Consider the following 15,169-nt stretch of genomic DNA (forward strand, 5'->3'; position numbering starts at 1 on the left):
TGATTAGAATTTGCCTCAGGCTTGAAGGGAGAGGATGAGGAAAAGCGGAAACTAAGTGCTAATGTGCAGGCGGTTTCTTCTGAGAATGATCGATATGTTGTCTAATTATGGTGAGAGTTTTTTTCTTTTTTTCTACCTGATGCTATGGTTCCAGGACCAGGACCGCAAACGCAGGTTCCAGAAGCAGGCGAGATTCCTAGAGAAGGATTCTTGCAAGTCATGGAGTTGTAGTTTAAGTTGGTGCATTACATAGTGTGTGGATTATTTCTCAATAAAACCATTGAAAATTTTTAAAAAAGAAATGAAAGAAGATACAAATACAGTGGAAGACATCGCATGGACATGGATCAGAAAATTTAATATTAAGATGGCAATACTCCATAAACCGATCTTCCGATGCAACACCATCTCTGTTTGTTTCTCCAAAAAGATACACAGAATGGCCAGTAAGTGCATGAAAAGATGCTCATTACTCATCATGAATATGTAAATCAAAACCACAGTGAGAAACCGCTTCCTACGCACTAGGACAGTTACAATGATAGGTAAGAGTTGGGGTGAGGCTGTGGACAAATTGGAACCCTCATACGTTGCTGTAGGGACTTTTGTAAAATGGTACAGCTACTTTGGAAAAACAGCTGCCAGTTTCTCAAAATATTCAGCTAGAGTTATGCAATCTAGCAATTCTACCCTAAGATACATATTCAAGAAAATATAAAACATATGTTCACATTAAAACTTGTACACTCATGTCAAGTGGATTACATTGGACTGAAGCCAGTAGCCCCTGGGAGATATAAATGGGTCCTAACTCCAATAGACACTTACTCTGGACTGCGCTTCACATACCTGGTGGTAGATGCAAATGCACAAAATACTGTTAAAGGATGGGAACAGAAGAGACTGTACTAATTTGGATGACCAAGTTACATCTCTTCAGACAAAGAGACACACTTTATAGCCCATGGTGTCCAACAGTGGTCCAAGAAATATCACATCAGATATACCGTGTTGCATCTCATCCTCAGAGCAGTGGTTTAATGGAAAATTGGAATGGGTAGTTGAAATATGTGCTGTCTAAAATCGGAGAAGTTAAAGGCTTGAGGGGCTGGCTTATGTACCTTCAAGAGTGTGTGCTCACACTCAGCCTGAGAGGGGCTAAGACAGCGTCCCCACTGGATAGATTCCTCCACTTCTCCGGGGAATCTGGGGAATAGCGGGGGGGAGGATGGTGGTGCGACCGTACAGTTCTTCCCCACATCACAGCAACTTTCTTTTTTCCGAGGGCTACAACTGCCAGTGCCAGAAGCAGGAAAGATTACCGAGGAAGAAACCGTAACCTTACCCTTAAGTCTTTAAGTCAAAATTCCTCAGGACCTGATTGGGTGGATTGTGCGTTTACCCCATGTGGCCAGGTTGGGGCTGACAGTGATCTCAGCTGTGCCGTCTGGTGGCCGGGACAGCCCGCTGGTTCTGCACCCGTGTAACCCCTACGTTACATGAGAGGGAGTGGACTGTGAGGAAGGCACTTGCTACACTGGTACTGCTGCCAGCAGTCTGCACCAGCACAGTAGCCAAACTTACTGTCCCTTCCACAGGGGGGAAGATCTGGGTAAAGATCAATGACAAATGGAGAGAAGGAGAAATGGTAGAATGAGGGTAAAGGGATGAGTATGTGGGTGATGCAACATGGCAGATCCAACATTTTATTCATACCGTAAGAGAGGCTCAAAGCAAGAGAGTAGTAATATCGTCGTCTCTCAACAAAAGCATACCAGATGCCCGGCAGGGTGAAGCTAGACATTTGCCAAGATCACCTCTGTGTTTGGAACCTGACAAGGTATAGCAGCGTGCAAACTGGAGTTACATCTGGGAGAAACTCTGGTCATAAGGTATGTTGACAAACTGGCAATATAAAAATGTTTGTAATGACTTCATAGGACAATGAGTTGTTGTTTTAAATCTGTCCCCGTCCCACACTGGCTTCTTCAAACGTTAGGCCTGTTTGCATTGGTACTACTGTTGTATCTGTTGTATAAATGCTGCACCAGATATAAGTGGTGTGACTGGTATGATCATTTTTCTGTAAGGAGTCTGTGTTTGAAGACCAGGGCGTGGACTGCAATGTAATGAATTATAAGAAATACATACTTGGTCATTCAGATGACCAAATACATATCTCCAAGGTGTATTGGTCTTCACGCACAGTTCCTGAAAACACTTCAGAGCCTTAAAGGTGAACTGGGTATCTTTTCAGGTTAACGAGAAGCTTTGACCACACCCAAGGGTGGGGACTGGAGGTTGGATCAGCCAATGACTATTGATTCAGTCAGTCATGACTATGCAGTGAAGCCCTCAAAGAAACCCTGCGAGAAGAAAAAAGGCCTCTCTTGTGTTTTGCTTCTCTGTTGGGGAGAGTTCCCGCGCCCTGGGAACCAGAACGTGTCCACGTGCCACTGAGTCAGGCTCAAAGCTCCACAAGGAGGGAAGCCTCTTTATTTGTTGCAGGTATTTTTTGTTGTTTTTATTTTTGTTTCTTAGAAGCTCCTTTATTTGGGACCTTGACTTACTTATCTATTCATCTGGATGTTAACTTGTTGTATCCTTAACGGTATTCTTCATTAAACTGGTAAAGGTAAGTGCTTTCCTAAATTCCGTGAGCTGCTATATCAAATTAATCGAACCTAAGGGGGAGATCCTGGAAACCTCGAATCTGTAACCGTCTGGTCAGAAGCACAAGGAACTGCCGCGGCTTGCAACCGACATCTCTAATAGGGGGTGGAGGGCAGTCTTGTAGGATGAAGTCCTTAACCTGGGAAATATGGTCCTGTCTATGGCAGACAGCATCAGAATTGAGTTCAGTTCTCAGACATTCTTCTGGTGTTCAAGAATTCCTTGTTTCTGTGTGTGGGAAGATCCCCACTCACACACATACACACACACACACACACACACACACACACACACACACACACACACACACACACACACTGGAATCGGGTTCAAAAGGAGTTGTACTGCTGTGTATCACACTACAGTGAGGATGTGTAGAAATTGGAACCCGCATACTTTGCTGAAGGGATTGTAAAAAGATACGGCTACTTTGGAAAAAGTGTTGCTGGTTTCTCAAAGCATTCACCATAGAGTTACCATACAATCTTGCAATTCTACTCTAAAATGCACATTCAAGAAAATTTATAGTATGTTCACACAAAACTTGTACACTCATGTTCATAGCAACATTACTCATAGTAGTCAAAAACAGAAACAACTCAAATGCTAGATGGGTCAGTAAGAAATGTATATCCCTTTAATGGAATATCATTCAGCAATTAAAATGAAAGAACTACTGATACACACCACAAAAATGACTGTACCTTGAAAACATTATGTTACATGAAGGAAACCTGTCACAAAAGTCCACATAATATGATTCCGTTTATATGAAATGTCCAGAATAGGCAGATCTATGAAGACAGAAAATAGATTTGTGGTTGCCACAGTCTATGGGGTGGAAAGAATGGGGAGTGACTGCTAACAGGTATGATTTGGGAGAGAAGATGAAGATGTTCTAAAATTAGATAATGGTGATGGGTGCACAACTCTATGACTATCCTAAAAAAACACGAAATTCTGTACTTTAAAAGGGTGAATTTTATGGTATGTGAATTATATTTCAGTATACCTGTTACAACAATAAATAAATAAATGGAGTATAAATGGAGTATACCTGTTACAAACAATAAATAAAATGGAGTATAAGTATTTAAAATACACTTAAACTGCCAAAAATGAATGCATTTTACTTTTTGCCTTTAGGTCTATCATAAGGTTCAGTTTTATAAAGGGAATGGCATTTTCTTGTGCCCAGATGTGCTGTTTTCAATCAATGTAATTAGTATTGGTTTTATTTCCCTCAATTAGTAAAAACAGTTAAAATGTTCAGTCTGATTAGTTTGGTAATATAATAATTACCTGGTATTATTCTTCTAGGATAAATATCTATAGCTTTACTAATAACACATTCAGTCCTCTAATTATCCACTTTTATAAATCCTTACCCATAGGTAATTTAAGATGTAGAAGTGGAAAACAAAATGCAGAAGTAAACAAATAAAACAATAATACCAGTAGAATGAGAAATATGTAGCAGGGTATGAACTTCCTATTTGTTTTAATAAGTTTTCTTCCCAAGTTTTCTTTACTTGCAATGTTCTAGGGACAAAGGCACTCACATTGTCACTCCTGACAACAGAATTAACAATATATTTCTGTTACCTGTGTAAACACTGCCCACTAGCCAGCAAGGCTATTGATGTAAGCATAGGTTTCAATAGGCCATCAAGATCTGTTGTAAAAGAAATTTAGGAACAGGACATTTGATTTGTGTAACTATATGTATAAAAATGTATAGGGCAGAAAGCATGAGGAAGGTAGGATGAGGTAAGATAGGAACTGGTGCTTGGGATATAAAGGTAGGAAGTGGGAGCCTAGTGATCAAGAAGTGCCAGATGAATGGACTAAGGATTCCTGTGAGTGTTACCAGCCAGCCAGCCCTTAGCCTTCACACAGGTAAACTCCAGGCCCCTACACACACTGATTTCCTTGACTGGCATGGTGGCAGGCACCCAGTTTAACAGCTGGTTGCCAGCTGAGTGTACAGATTTCCCTCAATGGCTTAAGTCTAGTCAAGGTCCAAGGAAGGCCTCGGACAACTAGCAGAGTAAGGAGGGTGCTGAATGATGAAAAAGCCATATTCCCTCCTCCACTGCGACATGTAGTGATGTCCACTGTTTCCCTTACTAAAATATGAAGAGACAGGGAAAAAAAGAAGAAAATTCTTAAATGGTGCCCCTTAACTTGCTTACTCGATAGATTGTCCATCATTTTTAACTCTAAATTGTCCCTTTCATAGTTTCTGTATTGACTCTAGGACTAGGGCTTTGCAAACTACATTTCCCAGACTCCTTTGCCAGCTGGCTGCCAATAGGAGGCAGTGGAGGGAGGTTAGAATGTCGGGGGGAGGACAGCAGAGACTTCCCCTGACTTTTTTGTTGTTCTTGACTGCGTAGCCCTGGCTCCTCCCACCCCCTAGCTTCATTGTCCCCTCAGACGTCACCAGGTAGCGTGTTCTTCGCAGAGGCCTGGTGCACCGCTCCAAAGGGCCCTTCCTCCGAGGTGAGCTCTTGCTTTCCCAGACCTAGATGTTAGCTCTTACTTCTGTTTGCTCTGCATCACCACGGTGCTCTAGTTTTATTCTCAGTCCTACAACTTTTGAGTTGCCAATTCTCTGTATAAATTCTAGTATTAACGTACCCAGTATTTCCCTTTTTCTTTTGCCTTTTTTTCTTTTTTCCGACTGGACTCTGATAACAACTTGTAGAGACAACCACCTCTACTTTTATAAAGGAAAAACTGACCCAAAAAGGAAAAAAATTGCTAAGCTTGTTCCTCAGTTCAACCCATGACATTTTTCTGATTAAATCTGTTAATTCATCTCAGTTTGAACATATTATACTTGTTTTTCAACATGCCTAAACAGAATCCCTATGCCATGAATGAATTCCCATATAAAACAAGAAATTGTATTTCTTTTTCTTAGGGGATGTAACACATTTTTATAAAAGTTAAAATTTACTTTAGATGTGATTTCCATTGCATATGTAGAGCTGACGGTCACCTAGTAATATATTTCCATGCCACTCCCTAGATCAAACAGATGACCAAAATTTCATCTTCAGTCATCTATTCTGAAGCAAAAATGTTTTTCTAGTGGGGAAATTGTCAACCCTGCCTTTTGAGTGTTTTCACCTCTAAAATTTGCACAGCCTCCAAAGGCACAATATTGTCCTCCTTCTCTGATTGAGTTGTATTTAAATATAGCAGAATAAGGCTAATGGATGGTATTTCTTCACGACGAGTTTTTAAGAAAATGCCATAAATACTTTGCGCCAGTCACTACTTTATTATGGCCTCTATGCTCCAAAGCCACCTGTCGTTGTGTGCTGTATGGTAATGAAGCCGGACTTTCTCCTCTGCCAGTTGGCATGCTGTGAATCTTTGCAAGTAGAGCCAGTAGAGGACTCTGGAGGAGAAAATTTTCTCTTCCTGGTTTCCTTGTGCTCTTCTCCTTAGGCTCCGGCAGCACTCTGGACCGTCAGCATGGAGCACCTTCTTATACACAGTTTCTCACGGTACCCCTTCGGTGGCTTTGCAGCAGAGTACTGGGAGCAAGGCATTTCCCCAGAAACAGTTTTCCCCAGTACCCCAGGGATTGATTTCCAGCAAGTTTCACCAGTGTGGCACCTCAGCAAACTTTGGTATCTAGTGAGCTAAAGCCATGTTATTTCCACTGTCAGCACTAAGGGGCCCCTTCTTTGCTGCGGTATTTCAACCCTTTGTGTAGTGGCTGCTCCTTAAATTTGGTATTCATGTAAGAGCTCTCTTTACTAGTAAATCCCTCATAACTCCAATCCGCTGTTAAGTCAATAATTCTTCAGTTTAAGCTTTCCCTGTTCAAATTACTCTGTGTTTTATCGCTCCTAACTGCACCCTGATGAGATACCTGATCATTTGCTGTATTTGCCTCATCCCGTCTGTTACCAGTACAAAACATGAAGCCCAGTATAAATGTACACTAGAGGGGGAAGGAAAGTTTTTAAAAGGTTTACTCATATTAAATTTAGCATGGTGAGCATTTTGTATTGTATCTAATTGTCAAGTGACTGTGTTGTATACTTGACACTGATATAATAGTCAACTATACTTTAATAAAATTTTTTAAAAAATAAAAGTATTTTACATTGAGTTCTTTAAAAAAAATCAAAGGTTTATTCATGTTAGAGTAGGTTTTTACCTTTTCTCCTATCCTATTCCTGCTTTCAACTAGACCACAATGGACTCACCTAGTTTTCAAACCTTAGCTTTGGGGTCACACAGCAGTTGTACAGCCTGTCCTGTACCGCTGCTCTCTCATTTGGGGAAGTGCCATTCCTTTGGCAGGTCTACTCCTCTCTCTTCCCCACCCATTCTTCTAAATGTGTGGTTTTATTTAAAGCTGCCATTAACACATCCCATTTCAGGATTGGGCACAGGACTCGAGTGTGGCCAGTGGGAAACTTTGCTTAGGGTTTTTCTGAATTAGATGTTAAAGACGCAAGTCATTTCTTCTCTGACCAGGTTAGGAAGAGGTGGACTGGATGCTAGCAGAACTATGTTTCCAGTCTTGTGGAAAGTCTGTCTTTCTTCAAAACAATGAAGTTAATACATGAAGAAAATTAGAAAAAAATGGGGGAAAGAGAAAAACATTTTTCATGGAGTTAGAGCACTTGGTTTCTGTATTAGAGGCATAAATGTGGCCCTTACCTTTCCACACGTTAGTTAGTGGAACCAATCCATTCTTCTTTCCTAAGCTACTTTGAGTTAGGTTTCTGTAACTTATAATTAAGAGTCCCAGCATATTATCTTTCCTGAGGACCCCTAACTAAATTCTTTCAGCACAGTTTACCTGTACTAAACATTTGTTACTTCATCCTGTGCTTTCTCCTTAACTGCCCACATGGCACCACTGAAAATTTAGCTAATAGTAAATAACTCCATACTTCTATATATAAAGTTTGTTTTAACCTATTAAATGGTAATCTTCACATCTATTACAGTGTCATGCACATGGTTTGCTGATTAACTGATAGATGGGGAATCCATGGAGCTCCAACTGTGGTTATGCATTTCCCTTTTGGGGTCTTATTTCAGTAAATGGGGCCTAACAAATATTTAAGTAGCATACTGTAATGACAATACCCTCTATTTATGAAGGCTTTGTTATATTTAAGGAACTATGCTTTGTATACCTTATCATATTTAATTCTAACATTATGAAGTATTAATATTTCCACTTTAAACATGAGACTACTGAAGTTAAATCAACTTGACAGAATTTGAACCAAGGCTTAACTGACTCCAGGGTTCATCCATTACAGTATGCTGCTCCAACTGTAATATATACATGTTTTATTTTTTAAAAGGAAGACCTCTTGAGGTGCAGTGTATGTACTTCTACCTTTAGCTATAGGAAATGGTTTAGGAAGAATAATTAGGTGGAGCTCCAAGGATCCAAATAATTATTACTAATAGGTAGATATCATTTTTTTTTTCCTGAAAAGTTCTGAATCTACTCAAGATGGGGATCATCTTTACCTGCCTGTTTAATGGTGCACACACAATGAGGTGGGGGCAGTGTTCATTCACTGCAATGTGGCTGGACCTAGAGGGTATCAATGCTAAGTGATATAGGACAGGTGCAGAAAGACAAATACCATGTGATTTCACTTATATGTGGACTCTAAAAACAAAACAAAACAAAATGAACAAACAGCACTATAGACTCATAGACACTGGAAAGTGACTGGTCATTACCATGGCAGAGGGATTGGAGTGGGTGAGTGGGGAAGGTGAGGGGGCTGAAGGGGCACAAAAATCTCTGTCATAATATAAATTGGTCACAGGGATGGAAGTGCAGCATGGAGAATATAGGCAGTGGTTCTGAAACATCCTCCTATGTTGACTGATAGTAACTGCAGTATTGTGGGTGAGAATTCAATAATGTGTGTAACTATTGAACCACTGTGTTGTATACTTGAAACCAATATAATGTTGTATATCAACTGTACTACAATAAAATACTTTTTTAAAAGGAGATGGGGGCAGTGTTAAGAATGTAGTCCCGTTTGCCTAATTTGTCTTTGACATTGCTCTATTTTACAGCAAAGAGACGCCCTGGACATAGCTTGAAATAAAACCAGTGACCACTTAAATCTAGCTCTATTTTTCTGACAAAAAAACGTAAAACATATACTTGCAAGTACACCTGGTAGTTGTTCTTGTCTTAACATCCCTTGACCAAATTGCCTTCTCTTATTTTTGTTCAAATTTTGCTTGATACATAAATGGATTTCAGTTTTTATATCCCATAAGTTCATACTCTGATTTAAAAAGGATGCACAGAGAAGCATTTTCTCAATAATTACCACCTTTGGGTGTGGTGTATGGGAGCTAGGTCGTAAGTCAAAATTACTTTTAATTTTGAGGGACCTCTTTGGTTAGTTGAGCCAGTTAATCCTATTTTTTCCTAAGCTACTTTGAACAATTATCCATAAAATTTTTAAAAATGTATCCATAAAAATGTATTTAAAATGTAAAATTATTTAACAAGACTATCATTGATGTAAGTAAAGCAATTGCAATTCATTTGCTGTGGTTGACATTTCAGCTCTACCTCTCTGTTTGGAGAGAAGCTTGAAAAGATTGGTGCGGCCATGGTCACTCCTTGCAGTCAGAACATTTCAGTAGCTGTACTTAGTATGTCAAAACAGATAGAAGAAAAGCAAAACATTTGTATGTCAATCAAGATTTTGTTCTCAAGTATGGCAAATAACCAATTTGAGTTATTATCAGACAATAGACTAAGTTTTGCTTTTATTCTTCCCCTTGTTCTAACTGAAATCACATGTCACTCAGAATTCAAAGACATTTGTACCAATGAAGACACAGCAAGGATAAACAAAAATCTTTCCTCTGAAAAGCATCACAAAGCTGGACCAATCAAATGAAGCCTCATTTCATGTTGAGTTTGAGTTTGGAATCCACATTATAAAAAGATATTCTAGTAAGAGCTTAAACACATAGAGTTTTGTTTTAAAGACCTTCCTATGGTTTGGCCCACATGCAGGAGACAGTTTATTTGCAGATAGGGACACACATTCACAAATGGACTGACAGCTCAGTGTTGCAAACATATACATTCACAGCCAATTGAGTTCTGTCTGCAAATGGGCACATTGTCACATATGAACCCCAAGTGAAAGAAACACACATATACATACTTCTCTGATGTTTTTGAAGGACTTCTTAGAGGGTCTTAATTTCCTACATGTGTGTTAATTGTAATTGTGTATTTATATTGTGTATGTTTTTACTTCTGTGAGATTTTTCCTGTAGTTCAGTTGAGTTCTTTTTGTCTGATTACTATTAAAATGAAAAGGAAAAATTAGGGAAGGAGAAACATTTTTGTTCTTGGAAAACACTGTTTCTTACAATCTTAACTTTTATAGCAGAAAAGGGAATTAGAACACATTTAAGTCATCAAGGGCCACACCAGAAAATAGCAAAATTCTTTACTTAGTGGGGCTGAAAATTAAGTGCAAATCCAAATTGTCCCACTACCACCCTGCCCTCTCTCCATGCTTTGTGAAGAAACAGATTTGTAAAGAAACAAATTTTGTAAAGAAATCAAATTAGAGTCTCTTTTCTCAAAAGCCAGAGGGCAAAACTGAAGACAGCTTTGAAGAGCAGAAAAATCACACCCCCAATACATACCAAGAATATGCCTAGACTGAAAAATCCCCAGGCCTATGAAGCAGTGTGTGTACCACTATTTGCACATGTGGATTGTTCTTCTTTCTTCCTATTTAAAACATGAGTGGGCAGAATGTTTTAACCCAGAGGTTTCATTATTAGAACCTAGGAACAATAATTCGAGGCTTCAAAATAGGTAAGTATCACCATGGAGACAAAAAGAAATATCTCTGAGAAACTCTTCACTTGTAAAGGGATGTGAAGCTTAAAGTATATGCAGATTGACACATGGACTGTGGAGGTAGCTGCATCTTTGGTCCGCACCAGTCCTGAAAAAGTATTTTTGAATGTCTGCTTACATTACTAGTTGGTACTTAAAAAGGTGCATCTTGTATGGGGAACAATTTGCAAATGATCATACAAATGACAAAGACACATACTCTTTGACCCAGCAAGTCTGGGAATTCATGTTGCAGATACACAAAACTTATTCTACAGAAACATATATTGCATATATGATTTGTTGTAACATTATTTGCAATAGCAAAAGCCTGGAAACAACCTAAATTTCTATTAACATGAAACTATTAATTTCTATTAGTAGGGTTAAAAAGTATGGAATACTGTACAGTCTTATTGATATGGAATGATATACAAGAGATACTGTGAAGCAAAAATCGCATGTAAGAACAAGTGAAGTGCACTTCATGCTGCCATTTGTATATAAGGGGGGGATCATACCTGTATTTCTGTGTATATGCATGACACACCTTTGAATGGATTCACCAAAGGGTGATAACATGGGCTTCCTCATAGGAGTGGAACTGGGAATGGAGTGCAAGGATGGGGGTACTCCTTTCCTTGTATATCTTGGGGTACTTTTTGAATTTTGAACCATGTAGATGTACTATGTGAAAAACAAATAAGTTTAAGCAAAGAAAAACAAATGTATATACAGGTGAACAAAACTGTTCACCAACTCCTAAAACTTTCATTGGTTTTATCCACATTTTCGAATGTCTTGTCTCTTTTCACCTTGTATAAAAATGTTGTCTTTTTCTTTTTTATTAATTAAACATTCTCACTAGTTTTTCCCCCTTCACCTATTTCACCTATCCTTCCACCCACCTCCCTCCCCTATGACAGCTAGTCTGTATTCTTTGTTTTCTAATACGGAAAAAGTATGTCCTGGGAAATGTAATAGCTAATTGGCCATATGCTATATGCCAGACAGTCTACGCAGCTCTTCACATATATTTTCTCATTTAGTTTTCACAACTCCATGAGGCACCTACTACTCTTATCTTCCTGTTACAGAGGAAGATGCACACTTCAGTGTTACTGACTCAAAAGCTGTGTTTCAGCCCTCTGCCATACTGTTGGTCTTGTCTTCTTTCAATATGCTTAAATTCATGAGAGACCTTTGGCTGTATGCCACCTCACTACAACTGAATAAATGGGAATAAATGTATGGGCATTAGTTGGCAAGTGGTTATCTCATTTGATCAGTAAAAAAACACCATTTCAGAATAGAGGCCAAATACGTTGGCTGCATTCTTACAAGCAAATTCGGAGTAATCTGGAAGCCATCTGGTCAAAATTGTAAGTCATGAAATATAATTTGTGGTTGAATAGAAACCTTCAACAAACAATAGCAAAATTAACAATCAAGCAAAACAAAACACTCTTCCTTGATGGCTTGCTATCAAGATCCAGATGTAAAAACCTCAGTTAGCTTTGGCGTTGTGCAAACTTAAAATATCTTAAGTTTATTGGATTTCGTTGGCAGTACTCTAGTCTGGTCTTCAAAGGATAAAGATATCTGAAAAGCGTCATGGTCCTTCAAATGTTTTGTACCAAACGATGTTGAACATTCAAGTATAAACAAATAAGTAACATCTGGATTATTTGCAACTTCACATGCAGTTTTAAAGAGCGAAAATAAAATGTCTGGAAGAATATATTTAAGTGATGTGATCATGCTTCATGAAGCCGCTTATGTCAGGTCTCCAATATGGAGTTGCTTATGTCAAGCTTGCCTGCTTTAGCGCCGACTGCCTCTGTAGACATGCCCAACACTGAAAGGCGTGCTGGTAAACGCCCAAACCAGGTAACTCCATACATCAGGCGTGATGGTGAATGCCTGAGCTGGATAACACCACACGTGGACTGTCCGTCTCATCTTCGACCTCCGAATGGATGGACTGGGCTATACGGGGGGCTGGACACAGAGCTCCTGTGGCAAGCTCATCCCAGAGGTCCCTGACACCGGACCACAGACGTGTGCGCTGAGGCTTGCTCCTGCTCATCTGCCTGCGCTCCTGCTCCGTCACTGATGCACCACTCCACTGGAGCTGTCTCTGCTGCATCGTTTTCTCTTGGGACACACGAGAGGCTGATTGGGACAGACTGACACGGAACCATCCTTTGTGACCGGTATGAGATGTATTGATCTGTGACGTGCGATTTAGATATGCTTAATCCCCCTGATAGGAGACCCAAATTCCTATCAGCCATTGTGTACATTTCACGGTTCTCCAGATGGTCTGCGAGCCTCCCTGGACATGGCTGCTAATGGTCCTGGGGAATGACTAACTCAGTTGTGAAATTAAGCACTACCAATTCTCATTCAAGAATTCAACATGGTGTGTGTGAAAAGAAATTGCAAAATAAACCATGTGATTTGTGCAACTGTAAGGGTGTTAAGTTCATCACTCCATCACCCTGCGGATCCATACTTCCTGATCCACTCACGTCATTAAGTCTTGGTCAAATATAAAATTCAGGAAATAGAAATAGACTTCTTTGGGTAGGGTTGTGGAATGCCATTCATCAGAAGTTTATCTACATTTGTTGTGTAGATTCAGACTTAAACTTAAAAGACCATTTCTTTGCCCTTTTACAAGAAAAATACTCAATATTCATGTAAAAAATAAGACTATCTTACATTAAAGTGTATTGTAGTTCTAGAAAATGAAACTTTTACATTTCATAAAATTAATAACTATGACTTTTAAAAAAGATGATTGTGATAAAACTTCAAGTACTTAGGTGATTTTAATATCTTCTATTTTAAAAAATAGTTTGAGGTAGTTTATAATGAGATATACATATTGTTGCTTTTAGGGTATAGGCAAAAAAACAAGCCACTCAAGATCTTTCACAAGAGGGGATTTCAATTCAGACAATTAGATGGTCACAAACAGTGACAGAGAAGCTGAGAAGGCCAGCATATGACATTGAGGAAATCCAGGGATTAGCACCGCAGAGCAGAAAGATAACCAGAGGAAGTGAACTTAAACATGGTAAGTCTGAAAAATGCCCTCGAGTGGGGGACCTGTTCCCACTGAGCTAGGACAGGTTGGGCTACTTGGCAGGAACCGAAATCAAGAAGGTGACGCAAATACTTCTGCAGGGGCTGCCTGAAGCAGAGTAATGTACCTTCTCGCCTGCTGTGCTCCGATCTTCTGCCAGTGCTCTCTCTGGCTGAACCTACATGAAAGATGTTCTTCCCTCTGACCTAGAGCAGAGCACAGGAGGGCAGAGAACGGATTTGCCTGTCTGCCGTTTGGCTACTCAGCTTCCCTTCTTACACGTAGCCCAACACAAGGGCAACTTCATGATTCTGCCTAATAGGAAGCGAGTATCCATATGCAAACAAAGTTAGTGTCATCTTCCCCTCAAGGGGAGACACAAACTCCTGTCAGCCATTGTGTCCATTTCAAGGTTCTCCAGATGGTATGCGAGCCTCCCTGGACATGGCTGCTTATGGTCCTGGGGACTGACTAACTCAATTGTAAAATTAAGCACTACCAACTCCCATTCAAGAATTCAACATGATGGGTGGGGAAGAGAAAGAGGAAAAATCTGAAAGAAAAATTTGGTGTACGTATACATGTTGTGTGTGTGTGTGCATATTTTTTGGTATAATTAATCTACTGTTGCATGAGGAACATTATGTTTGCTAGACTCCCCCTTTTACCAAGTCCCTGCAACAAGCCCCATTACAGTCACTGTCCATCAGAATAGAAAGATGCTGTAGAATGACTACTTGTCTTCTCTGTGTTGCACAGCTCTCCCCATGCCCGCCCCCACATTATATGTGCTGCACATGCTAATCGCAATGCCCCCTTTCATCCTCCCACCCCTTATCCCTCCCTTCCCACCCATCCTCTCCAGTCCCTTTCCCTTTGGTAACCGTTAGTTCTTCTTGGGTTCTGTGAATCTGCTGTTGTTATGTTCCCTCAGTTTTTTCTTTGTTCTTACACTCCACATATGAGGGAAATCATTTAGCATTTGTCTTTCTCTGCCTGGCTTATTTCACTGAGGATAATACCCTCTAGCTCCATCCATGTTGTTGCAAACGGTAGGATTTGTTTTCTTCTTAAGGCTGAATAATATTCCATTGTGTATACGTACCACATCTTCTTCATACATACGTCTACTAATGGACACTTAGGTTGCTTCCATTTCTTGGCTATTGTAAATAGTGCTGTGATAAACATAGGGGTGCATCTGTCTATTTCAAACTGGGCAGCTGCATTCTTACGGTAAATTCCTAGAAGTGGAATTCCTGGACCAAATCGTATTTCCATTTTGAGCTTTTTAGAAACCCCATACTGCCTTCAACAGTGGTTGAACTAGTTCACATTCCAGCAGCAGTGTAGGAGGGTTCCCGTTTCTCCACAGCGTCTCCAACATTTGTTGCTGTTTGTCTTTTGGATGGTGGCAGTCCTTACTGGTGTGAGATGGCACCTCATTGTGGTTTTAATTTGCGTTTCTCTGATGACTAGCAATGCGAAGCATCTTTTCACGT

Source organism: Manis javanica, chromosome Y (assembly GCF_040802235.1).
Source record: "Manis javanica isolate MJ-LG chromosome Y, MJ_LKY, whole genome shotgun sequence".
NCBI classification, from domain to species: Eukaryota; Metazoa; Chordata; class Mammalia; order Pholidota; family Manidae; genus Manis; species Manis javanica.